At 35.1% G+C, this 13039-nt stretch overlaps 1 protein-coding gene across 1 annotated transcript in view; it reads left to right on the top strand.

The window, feature by feature from the left end:
- Window positions 1-13039, top strand: part of LOC111155550 (signal transducing adaptor molecule) — a 99075-nt gene that overhangs the window by 24195 nt on the left and 61841 nt on the right. The gene's annotated exons all lie outside the window — the stretch shown is intronic.

Below are 13039 nucleotides of genomic sequence, written 5' to 3'. Positions count from 1 at the left end.
GTCCAGAGTTGCTTCCCAAAGTCTAGCTTTTTCCACTGACTTTTAAAACCATTAGTGATTTCTCAGTTAAATGATTTCTCAAGTTTCATGGTTATTTTTCAGTTCTTCATTGTCATTTCTGCAGTATTCTACCTAACCAGTGACTATAGAAAGACAGTTCAGGACAATATAATCTTAAACTTTTTGGCGTAAATCTTTTTGTTCATACAGAGCTTTCAATACAGCAAGTTGATTAACTGGCACACAGATTAATAATTTCCTTAATTCCTGGGCTAATAACATCAGATTTTAGCAGCCTTATTTACCCCTTTGTGCCATAAAAATATTGTCTAATTTGTGTACTTCCTGTGAAAAATGTTAGAGAACACTGCTGTGTTACACTTGATTCTTTTTTTTTTTTTTTTTTTTTTTAAGATTTTTTTTTTAAGCAACTTCTACATCCAATATGGGGCTTGAACTTCTAACCCCGGGATCAAGAGTTGCATGCTTCACCAGCTGTGTCAGCCAGGCGCCCCATACTTGATTCTTGTGGTGCTAATCTTAACCCTCTGATGATGCTTTCTTTGGCTCTCCTTCCTCCTAAATATAGGAAGTTCCTTAAACTTCCTTTGATCCTTTCTTTTTTCCCCTAATCCTTTTTTCTTTTCTAGTACATTCTTTTTTTTTTTTTTTAATCTTACAACTTATGCATATCTTTATATGGGTGACATCTGTATTTTTCAGCTCTGATTTTTCTCACTGTAGCACTAGTCTTGGGGACACATCATTATTTCTGGGTATCATACTATATAAGCTTTGATCTCACCATGTAGAAACCTGAAGTCATGTCTCTTTTTGCTTTAAACCTGCTTTCCCTCTTTTGTTCCCTATCTCTGTTAATGACAAGATTATTTAATTTGCACTTAAAACCTCAGAGTCACCTCCACATTAATACTGTTGCTAAATTCTGTCAGTCTGCCTCCAAAATATCTCGCAGACTGTTGATATAATAAAGTCTTCTCAGTTAACTTCTTGAACCTGGCCAAACCAGGCAAGGGTCGTTTGTGTTCAGTGTCTTTCTGCCCCTTCAGTCAAGCCCTTCTTGTAACATGCAGCCCTTTTTAGGTTCCCCAAAATGTGGCCTCCAAATGTGGCCTCATCTATCCCCTTTGTTGTTTTTACATTTTAGTGTACTGAGTCTTTCTCTTTCTGACCTTGTTAGTTCCTTAATTTAATTGGGATTTGAGTAGCTACTGTGTGCTGTATATCTTTTCCTTTTTCTCTATTTCTGTTGGTCCCACTTTACTTGAGACATTCCTTACCATGGCTAGACTATTGAATTAACCTCCTGGCGTTTCTTTCCATTTCTTTCCTATCCACTTCTTATATCCAGTTGCCCTATAACAGCTCTGACCATATTACTACCCTGCCTTCTGCAGTGAGTTGTCTGTCCTCCCTCTAGGCATCTGACTCATTTATTTTTCATTTATTTTTCCTCTAAGTACCATTTTTTTCAACAAAAGCCTTTCAGTTGCCAGTGCTTTTCTACCTTAGTTTATGCTTTTGGTCATTGTATTCCTTTAGTGTGAAGTATTTTATTCTCCCATTTTCTGTCTCTGTTTTCTCATATCTTTCCAGGCCCAATATACATATCATTTCTTCCACAAAGCTTGCTTTATCCCCTTTACAGCAAATCATATTATGGTCATGTGAATCCTCAAAGCACTGTATCAAAATCATTCTTACTTGTATTTTGTTGTGTGTTATAGTAGTTTATGTCTATGTGATAGACTTAGATTTGTAGAATGAAAAGGTCCATGAATTTTTGTTGTGCAGTTTAGTGGTAGTTGAGTTTAGTTTAGTTTAGATAGTTTAGTAGTCGAGAGCATGGGACTCCGGAGTGAGACTGCCTGGGTTCACATCTTAGCTCTGACCACTTTGCTGTGTCGCACTGGGTATCTTATCTTCCTCATTTGCTATGTAGGAATAAAAATAGTGTCTTCCTCACAGGGGCTTATTATCAGTGTGAGATTAATTAACATATATAAAGTGTTCACAGTAGTATCTGGCACATGGTTAAATGGGTGCAACTTAACCTCTTTTTGATTGAAGTTCAATTTTGTGACAATTTGGCTATTAAGGATTAGGTATCAAAAAAAAAAGGATTAGGTATCAACCGAATTCCGTCCTACTATATTTTGGAAATAAAACGTTCATCTAGCATTCCAGTTACAGTGTCCCTCCTCTCTTCACTCTGTCAGTTTTCTTTTCATCTTTACATTGGTAAAGTTAAATTTGGTATTCATTTTATAGATACTTTTTATAATAATTTGATTTGTTGCTTGAATTGCAAAGATAAACTCCCTTTCATTTCTAGAAATATTCCATATTTTTCAGTTGAAAAATTTATAATCATCTGAAATTCTGCATAATGTACAGTGAAGATGAAGAGTTCAGTTTGTTTTTCTTCATGTTAACAGTTATTTTACTAGCAACATTTGTTATTTTTTTCCTTATTTTTTCTTACGATGAGAATTAAAATCTACTCTCTTAGCAACATTAAAGTTATAATAACGTATTGTAAGTATACTGACCATGGTGTACATTACATTCCCAGAACTTACTTAAAGCTGGAAGTTTTTAGCTTTTGACCCCCTTCACCCTCTTCACCTCACCCCACCCCCCCACCTCTGGCAACCATCAACCCCACTATTCTGTGAGTTCAGTTTTATTAGATGCCACATGTGTGTGAAATCGTACAATATTTGTCTTTATCTATATGACTTATTTCACTTAGCATAATGCCCTCAAGGTCCATCCAGTATTGGCCTCATATATTTAAAATGACCTTTAAACTTTAAAAAACTTTCCCATTTTTTAAAGATTTATCTATTTATTTGACAGCGAAAGAGAGAGGGAAAGGGGGTGAGGGGCAACAGGAAGAGGAAGAGAGAAAACCAAAGCCAACTCTATATTTAGTGTGGATCCTGATGTGGGGCTTGATCTCACTACTCTTGAGGTCAGACCTGAGCTGAAACCACAAGTCAGACACTTAACTGACTTTTCCTCCCAGGCACCGTTTCCCCCTCCATTTGTCTGTTTTTATCTAGAATCAATAGGTTGTATTGATAGTACCTATTTATTTAGATCAGTACATGATTATTTTTTTTTCAAATTTATTTTAGACTGTATACTTCTTATCAGTATGTTCCTTAATATTTCAGTTATCTTTTGGGAGTTTTAATTGATGTTATGCTAAGTTTATGAATTAGGAAGGATTTTCAACTTTGATGATCTAAATAATGAGGTATAGTTCTTTTTGTCCTTTTAAATAATGTTTTTTCTTTTTTCTCTTTTCTTCCTTTTTCCCTTCCACTTATTTTTCTCCCTTTACATTTATTGTTCTCTAGTTCCTTTAAATCATTAAGTTAATTTCTAAGCATTTATTTGTTTATATAAATGCAGTCTCTTGCCATAGCTCTTGTTAATAAAGAATTGTTTGAAAAGGATTAAATAATAATTGAGACACTATTCTAATATTACTAAGCTTTCAAAAAATAACAGTTGTGTTAGGTATTCTCAGATCAACTTAGTAGTAGAAAATTATGAAGGTGCTTTTCAGGTGAACAGTAAACTGTGGGATACTTATGGTGGTGTTCGTAATATTTCTTTTGTTTGCTTATTTATTTTTATTGTGGTAAAATATATATAGAATAAAATTTATGACTTTAAACATTTTGTGGCATGTTTTTGACATTCAGTATATTCACATTGTTGTGGGGTTATCATCAGAAGTTATCACTTCTAGTACTTTTCATCATCCCCATCTAAAACTCTGCTTACTAGACAACTCCTTACCACCACCCCCTCCCCCTGTCAGCATCTGGTAACCACTCATAGTTTGTTTCTAATCTTTGAAATCATTTTGTAATTAGTTTATATAGAGAACTTGCAGAGATTTGGTTTATGTTTTCTAGGAACCTACATACGTATGTTTAGTTATGGGTTGCTGATGGTAGCATAAGAATATTGAACATTACTTTAGGTTGTTAGCGAGGTATTCTAGGTACCTGGTGTGCTTTAGAGAAGACTGAGAAATGCCCTTGGTGTGAGAGGGTGTTCCTGAAACCATACCCATGTGATGTGTATTTTCCTGAAACAGATTTGGGTAGGGTAGGTTGAAGTAGAGGGAAGTTATAGATTGGAATGCATTTCATAAAGTTATTTGTGTACTAGGCAACAATGTAGATTTTTTTTAAAAAAGCATTGCCATTTGGTTTTAATCTAATTTTATAAAATGTACAAATCCATTTAAGTAGGTGGATTTGGAGATTGTGGAGGCAACTTGAGGAAAAGCTTTTCTTTTTCTGTAAGCTTTGATATTTTTATCAAAATGATTTGTAACTGTCAGTATATTGTGGAATTACTTAGTGCATAAATAAAATAATTTCTGTTAAGCCTTTCTTACTCTGACCCTCCAGATTGTTTTGGCCTTTTCTTCTTCTTCTTTTTTTTTGTAAGCATCAAAGAGCCATTATTGTGAAATTTTATTTAGTCAGAACTGTGACCCAGAAACATGGCTTCCAGTGTTTTGAAAAACGTTCCTTTAATTCTTTCTCTTTTAAAAGTTTTATTGTTCTGTTCTTTAAACCATATGCACATATGTGTGAGTGTATTTATATTTGTTGATTTCAAGAAATACTTATGCTTATATAAAATAAGTACTTTTTGATTTAAATATAGATTCATATTTACATGGCTCAAAAATTAAAACAGCTTGAAAAGATGAACATGGACAAGTCTAACTCCTATCCCTGTTTTTCAGTCCCATCCTCTATAGATAACTGCTTTTGTTCCTTTTGTATCTTTCCATTGTTTCTTGACAGAAATAGGAATTTATTTTCCATTCATATATAATAAGCATCTTATATATACATGGTAATTAGTTAATTCATTAATATATCTGGATAGCCTTAAAAATACATTTCCTTTAATGTCTGTTAGCAGTGCACTTGTTGTTGTTGTTAAATTGACAAATTTAGAAATCATTTTCTAGCTTAACATGAGTTTTTGATTAGTAGCATGTAGAATATTACCACACTTAAATAATAATTATTAACTAAGATCATTTACTTAATAACTACAGATAACTATATCAGTCTCAGGAAACTTAGTAGATGTGGTTACTATTTGCTTCATATAGGTTAGAGATTTTTTTCTGAGCCTGAAATGTTTGAATATGTTGGACTTGAAACTATAAAGAACATTCTGAAAATTTTTTCTGACTTCCTAGGATATTCACATGACTTTTACTGTGCAATTCCAGTGTATGAGTAAGTACTGAAAAATGCCTAGCCAATGAGGTCATATGATGGACTGAAAAGTCTGTTTGTTTAGAATCAAGAGAACTTTGAAAATGATGGTAACAGTTTTCTTTAACATGTCTTCACATAATGAATAGCTTTTGTTTGTTAGTTTTAACTGATTTGCTTATATTCTCATGTGAAAAATAAATGCAAGGGTAGGTATTGATTATCCACAATAACAAGCTAAACTTAAAGTTCTCTAATTGACATCTAGATTAATTTGTGCTGTTATTTTATAGCTGAATCGTCTTTGCTTAGCTTTGGACAGAGATATAGTTGACTGAATGTGGAAAACATGATACAACTTTTTTCTTTACTTGGTTAAGGGATCTGTTTAGGTTAAGGGATCTATTTATTCCTGTAGAACTAAATCTTTGATTTATTCCTGTAGAACTTGAACTTGGGCTGTAACTATTTCTGTTTTTCAACTGGAGTTTAAAAGAATATTTCCAGATTTTTTTAAAAGGAAAAGTAGTCTTTTATTCAGCCATCTTCAGTCAGGTAGAGAAACACATCTCTTCCAATTGTAATTGTATCTTCAACTTATAGGCCTTAATTTTTAAAGTCTTTCAAGTGCTCTTTAAAAAATAATAGCCAACATTTATTGATGGTTTATTATTTTCCAGGTCTTGTTTAAGGTCCTTAGAAACATTATATTTATAATTATCAAGCAGCTCTAGATAGTATAGGTTTTTCCAGTTTACAAATGGAATCTAATTCATATTTAGGATGAAATATAATTTAAATTAAGGGAAATTCCAACAGGAGTAAAATTAAAGGATTTTTTGTAAAGCGTGATCTTGATTTTCATGTCTCTCTTACTTTTTACATTAGGGACTTATCTTTAGTTAGTTTCACTCTCTCTGCATCAGTCATTTTTTCCTTTTTCTTTTTTTAAAAGATTTTATTTATCTATTTGACAGAGACACAGCTAGAGAGGGAACACAAGCAGGGGGAATGGGAGAGGGAAAAGCAGGCTTCCCGCTGAGCAGGGAGCCCCATGCGGGGCTCAGTTCCAGGACCCTGGGATCATGACCTGAGCCGAAGGCACCCCAGTCATTTTTTCTTATAGTTGACAAAACAGTGCTGGCTGGGTATCATGTTTTGTGTATGCAGTGGGAAATAAGACAACAAAGCCTTTGACATCAGCTGTGGTGACAGTCTACTAGAAGTAGAAATAAACAAGTAGACAGATAAGCTAAGAAGATAGTGATCAGAGTGCTTTAGTGGAGAATAGAAGGGGAGACCTACTTAGATGTTGTAGGGAAGGACTAGTTTGAAGAGATAACATTTATGATTTTAAAGTTGAGAAGAACCTAAGAGCTGAAAGCAGGTCTGGGGCAGAGGAAATAACATCTACACGAATCCTGCAAGAGAGACAATGCTTGGTGCTGGGACCTTCAAAGATGCAGAGTAGCTGGAACACAGGTGAGTTGCTCTAAATGAGCATAGAGTATAAGAGAGGGAGTGAGTTAGAAAAGTAGAAGTGGTAGTTGGAATGCTTGAAATTGAGGTTATAGAGGGTTTGCACTTACTCGTGATGGCATGGTTTAGGATGTGGCCATGACAGTTAATAAAGTGAGATAGCAGTTGTAAAGCCAAGATGTTAGGAACATCGCTTATATAGTAATAAATTAATATTTCTGAGAATTAAGACAAGAGTAATGTTGGAGAGGGTGACAGTGAGCCAGGAGTTAAAATCATTGAGGGATGAAGGGGTAATTGAGGTGTTTCTTGTTTTTTTTGTTTTTGCTGTTTTGTTTTTTTAGAGAGAGAAAAAGAGGGAGGGGCAGAGGGAGAAGGAGAGATATAATCTCAATCCACGCCTAGCGTGGAGCCCAACATGGTGCCGATTCAACAACCTGATGGTCATGACTGAGCCTAAATCAAGAGTTGGACACTTAACCGACTGAGCTACCTAGGCACCCCACTTGAGGTTTTTTAAATAAATGCAGTAAGAAGCTAGTCTGGCTTGATGGGAATTGGATTGTTTTAGGGAAGAGGATGAGAGAATGATTTGAAAGTAGTAAAGGGGGCAAAGAAGACCCGTATCTTGTACCTACCTATAGAGTGGGAGTAGTATCCTCCCTGGAAGATGGTGGAGAGCCAGATTTCTGTAGCGCCAAAGAATTATGGATTGGGGCTTTTGTTGACAGTGGACTATGAATTCTACACAGTGGGGAGGTTTCAGAAGGTGAAAAGAAATGCATATGTAGAGCTTATTAATGGTGGATAGTCTGGAGCTTTTCATAAGGACTGGTATAAATAGAAATAATAGGCATGTGTTCTCAGATTCTCAATTTTTGGATAGTAGAGAAAGTTGGGTGCCCAAGACTTCCTCCTGACCTTTGCAGATGGAACCTTGGAAGTCTAGGAAGGAGTGGTTGGGGCTCTCTGACCCTGTTCATACAGGTAAAGGGGCTCCTCTTTGTTTTTGGGTTTTTTTTTTTTTTTGGTTTGTTTGTTTTTTAAAGATTTATTTGTTTGAGAGAGAGAGAGAGAGAAATAGCATATGCGGGGTGGAAAACGGGTGGCGAGGAAGGTCAGAGGAAGAGAGAATCTTAAGCAGATTCTTTGCTTAGCGCAGAGCTGGACTCAGGCCACAGCCCTGAGATCAAAACTTGAGCCAAAACCAGGAGTCGACCACTTAACTCACTGCACCACCCAGGTGTCCCAGTCTTTGTTGTTGTTGTTTTTTTAAAGTGTTTATTTTAATTCCAATAGTTAACATATAGTGTTGTATTTATTTCAGGTGGGCAGTATAATAATTCAGGACTTCCATACATCACCCTGAGCTCATCATTGGGTAGTCTTACATTGAATCAAAGGCTCTTACCCTTCGCGAGATTAAACATCATTTTCTATGTTTAAGAGATTTTTGTTTCCTTTTCTGTGAACTGTATGTATCCTTTCATTTCTTGTAGTCCTTGATATATTAGGGACATACTTGTCTATAATTTGAGTTTGTGTGTGTGTGTGTGTGTATTACATTATTCTTTTTACTTTTTTGTTTTTCCATTTAGAAGTTTTTAATTTTTATACAGGTAAATTCATCAGTCTTTTCTTATGGTTTGTAGAGTTTTGAATTGTACAGAATTTACCCTCTCCAAGGGTTTAGTGGGATTAACTAATTTTCTCTTTATGATTTCATTTTTTTTGTTTCATAATTAGTAGACTTTGAAATACAGTTTTAGATTTATAGAAAAATTGAGCGGACAGTGTAAAGAATTCTATATACCCACCCTACCGCTCACATACTGCTATCCTTATTAACATCTTATATTGTGTGGTACATGTGTTAATAAGTAATGAACCAATATTGATACACTATTATTAACAGAAATCCATTGTTCCCATTAAAACTTACTTTGTGCTGTACAGTTTTATGGATTTTGACAAGCCTTTAATGATAAGTATCTATCATTATAGTATCACTCAGAATAGCTTCACCATTTTAAAAATGTTCTTTGCTCCACATACTCATTCTTCTCCTCCCTCTCTTTTAACCTCTGACATTGTTTTTTTTTTATTGCTTCTTTAATGTTGCCTTTATCAAAATGTTGTATAATTAAGATCCTATATATAGCCTTTTCAGATTGTCTTCGCTTAACACAGAATGCCTTTTACTTAGCAAAATGCCTTTAAGCTTCATCTGTGTCCTTTCAGGGCATACCTCGTTTCTTTTTATTTCTGAATAGTATTCCAGTATATAGATGTACTATAGTTTGTTTGTTCATCCACCTATTGAAGGATATCTAGATTCCGGTCAGGTTTTGGTAACTGTGAGTAGAGCTGCTATGAAATAAGTTTCGTGTACAGGTTTTGCGTGTGTGGACTTAGGCTTTCAACTCATTTGGGTAAATACCTAGGAACATGTTTGCTGGATCATTTGGAAGACTATGGTTAGCTTTGTGAGAAATTGCCAGACTGTTTCCCAATGTCTCTGTACCTGTGGTTACATTTTTTACATTTAAATCTTTGCTCTATTTGGAATATCCTCTCATATAGTATGAGGTGTGACTCTAACTTTATTCTTTTCTGTCTTGCTACCCAAAATTCCAGTGACATTTACGGAGTAATCCATCTTTTTCTTTTTTGATTTGAAATACTGCCTTTATATATTACACTCCTGTATGTATTATCCTATGTATTTTTTGAACTTTATTTTTTGTTCTGTTTGTATGTGTATATACATGTGCTGCTTCCGCGTGGTTTCAGAGTTTTTCTAAATACTCCTTTCCCTTCCTACTGTCCCCAGATAAACATTGGGATTGGCTTGCCTAGTCTAAAAACAACTATTTAAATTGGCTTAGTTTTGGGGGTACCTGGGTGGCTCAGTGGGTTAAAGCCTCTGCCTTCGACTCAGGTCATGATCTCAGGGTCCTGGGATTGAGCCCCATATCAGGCTCTCTGCTCAGCAGGGAGCTTGCCTCCCCCTCTCTCTCTGCCTGCCTCTCTGCCTACTTGTGATCTCTGTCTGTCAAATAAATAAATAAAATCTTAAAAAAAAATAAATTGGGGGCACCTGGTGGCTCAGTGGATTAAAGCCTCTGCCTTTGGCTCAGGTCGTGATCCCAGGGTCCTGGGATCGAGCCCCGCATCGGGCTCTCTGCTCAGCGGGGAGCCTGCTTCCTCCTCTCTCTGCCTGCCTGCCTCTGCCTACTTGTGATCTCTGTCAAATAAATAAATAAAATCTTAAAAAAAAATAAATTGGCTTAGCTTTAATAAATTGTTTTTATGATATTAGATCTTCCTATCCAAGAACATAGCATATCTTTGTATCTTTTAGTACTGTTGAATTTTTTCTCTTAGAAGTCTTGAATATTTTTGGTAAAGTTTCTTACGAGTTATTTTTTCCTTTTTCCCGCATTTAAGTGAAGTCTTTCTTTAACTGGTTGTTTGATAGGAATTTTCTTTTTTCATCAGTGGACTGTACTATAACATGTGTATTCCTGAAGGGGGAAATTGAGAAGATGATTCGGGAGACAGTGGGGTTAGTAGTTAGGGTAGGATTGTGATTCAGTCTCATTTTTTCATCTGTACTTGCCCTAGAGAGTGATTTTACTTTTGTATTTTATTACAATTTTTAAAACACAATATATTTTATAGCTAGGACCTATAGAGTCCTCGTGACTATAGAGATCCTTTCAAAGATAAGGAAATTAATGCTCAGAGATTTTAATGTGACTTTCCAAAAGTAGTAACAGGTAAAATTCAAATTTAGGTTTTTACTCTGAATCTTACGTTTTTGCCTCACTTTTCAGTGCTGCGTTCTTAAGTGCCTATAGTGAACAATTATTTGAAAGTTAAAAATCATGAATCAAGACATGCCAATTTGATATTGAAGTTTTGAGTGATTCTTCTCTTTCCTATGCATAAATCACATTGTGTTGTGCTTGACAGATATATACCTTAGTGTTAACATAGTCTAGGAAACTCAAAGTATCCCCATATTGAATTTAAGTATGTAGTAACTATTATTCATTCTTCCATCAATCCTCAGTGTTTAGTTTACCTACTTTCCTGCTGAAGTCTTTTGGAATCATGAACTTGTTCTTTAAATGCCAAATAACATCATTTGTATACTCTATTCATGTACTGTATTCACGTACCATTTCATGTTAGAAACACCTACTTTATTACTGTTTTTTTTCTGTTTTTCTTTAATATTTGCAATAGTTTAAGGAAAATGTCCTGTTATTTTTTTGGTCAGGTTCCATGAGGGGGATAATGAAGAAAGTGGTATCCTCATTTTGAATTTAATTGATCTAAGATCATTGATTTAGTAGTAGATACAGTAGTTAGAATTCTAATTTACTGTCTTTTTAGTGGTAATGATTTCCTTAAGGATGTAAAAGCTTATCACAGTTTTTTGTTTGTTTGTTTTAAAGATTATTTATTTATTTATTTGTCAGAGAGAGAGAGAGAGAGAGAGAGAGAGAGCGCGCGTGCGCAACTAGGCAGAGTGGCAAAGCAGAGGCAGAGAGAGAGAAGCAGGATCCCCATTGAACAAGGAGCCCGATGTGGGACTCGATCCCTGGACCCTGGAATCATGACCCAAACCGAAGGCAGCCGCTTAACTGACTGAGCCACCCAGGTGTCCCAAATATTTGCAATAGTTTAAGGAAAATGTCCTGTTATTTTTTTGTCAGGTTCCATGCGGGGGATAGCGGAGAAGGGGTATCCTCATTTTGAAAAGTTAATTGATCTAAGATCATTGATTGATTTAGTAGTAGATACAGTAGTTAGAATTCAAATTTATTGTCTTTTTAGTGGTAATGATTTCCTTAGGTATGTAAAAGTTTATCACAGTTTAACTTAATATTTTTATGATACAAAAATACTTTTCAAATGAGAAATAGAGGAATGAGACCTATTTGAAATGAAGGTTTTTAACAAAATTTTATAAAACACAAGATGTCACAAATCTTGACTCTTTTTTCCAGCAGCATCATTTTATGTTTTTGGCTTTTTCCCTATGTATAAATGGAAAGACCTTTTCAGGGAGTCCCACTAGCTGGGAGACTAATGTTGAGCTATTTATCTGACATAACTGTACAGCAACATACTTGAAAGTAGGTAGACATTTATGAATAATGTAACAATTTTGGATATTTACTTGAGGCTATTTAAAGAGATTTGAAATTTCATTATTTTTTGAAAAAGAGTTGCAGGAATGCAAAATTAGTTTTACTTTTCCGTGATCCTTCTGACTATAGATTTGAGCTGCATCATATGCATGTTTATCTTACTGAATTTAACTGTATTCTTTGTAGCCCCCTCAAATTGTATTTTTCCTAAAGATTTGTCCTAAAGACTTTTCCTAAAGACTTGTGTTTTCCTAAATGTTGTCTATTTAGTGAGATATCATTTAGTGAGTTATGTGCTATCTCACCATTTTAGTTTTCATTTCTCTTAGAGTATGAATATCTCACTGCACTAAGTGTGATTCACTCATGTATGAATTTTTTTTTAAGCAACATGGCCTGTATGAAAGCTATTTTATTTTACATGTTTTTTTATTTATTTGACAGAGACAGCGAGAGAGGGAATACAAGCAGGGGGAGTAGGAGTGGGAGAAGCAGTCTTCCCGCCCAGCAGGGAGCCTGATGTGGGGCTCAGTTCCAGGACCCTGAGATCATGACCTGAGTGAAGGCAGACACTTAACGACTGAGCCACCCAAGTGCCTGAAAGCCTTTTTCTTCAATGGGTGCTCAAAGTAACAGTTTTGGTTTAATAATTGAGGAAAAGTTGCCTATGTTGAGCTTATTTGAGAGATGACGAAGTATGTTTTCTAATAGGTAACTCCCTAATAAAGAGAAATTGATTAACTGCAATTTTTGCCACTGCCCGGACTTTGGAAACACACCCCAGGAAATGGTGCTATTCCCTGATATTTTACAGTGGTGAGATTTGTGCTATGCTTGTTTTTCACATGATAAGTTTAGAGCAGCAAAGTTATTTTGTAGTTGGAAAACTGGGAAAGATGAAAAATAATTTCCCTTTCCCTGTTCTTGTCTCTGACCCTGGTCTTTTTGTTTGCATGTCTCAAGATAAAGAAAAGAGAGGATATGTCTTAAAATTTTTTTAAATACAAAAATGGAGTTTTGAGAAGGTTTTTAGAGAGACTACCCTTTACAGAGGTGGGTGATGGGAATCACTGGTAGATTTTTCCTAATGCACATGCAGATTTT

Source organism: Enhydra lutris, unplaced genomic scaffold (genome assembly GCF_002288905.1).
Source record: "Enhydra lutris kenyoni isolate GAN:26980312 unplaced genomic scaffold, ASM228890v2 scaffoldscaffold42, whole genome shotgun sequence".
NCBI lineage: Eukaryota > Metazoa > Chordata > Mammalia > Carnivora > Mustelidae > Enhydra > Enhydra lutris.
This window is presented reverse-complemented; position numbering and strand designations above follow the sequence as displayed.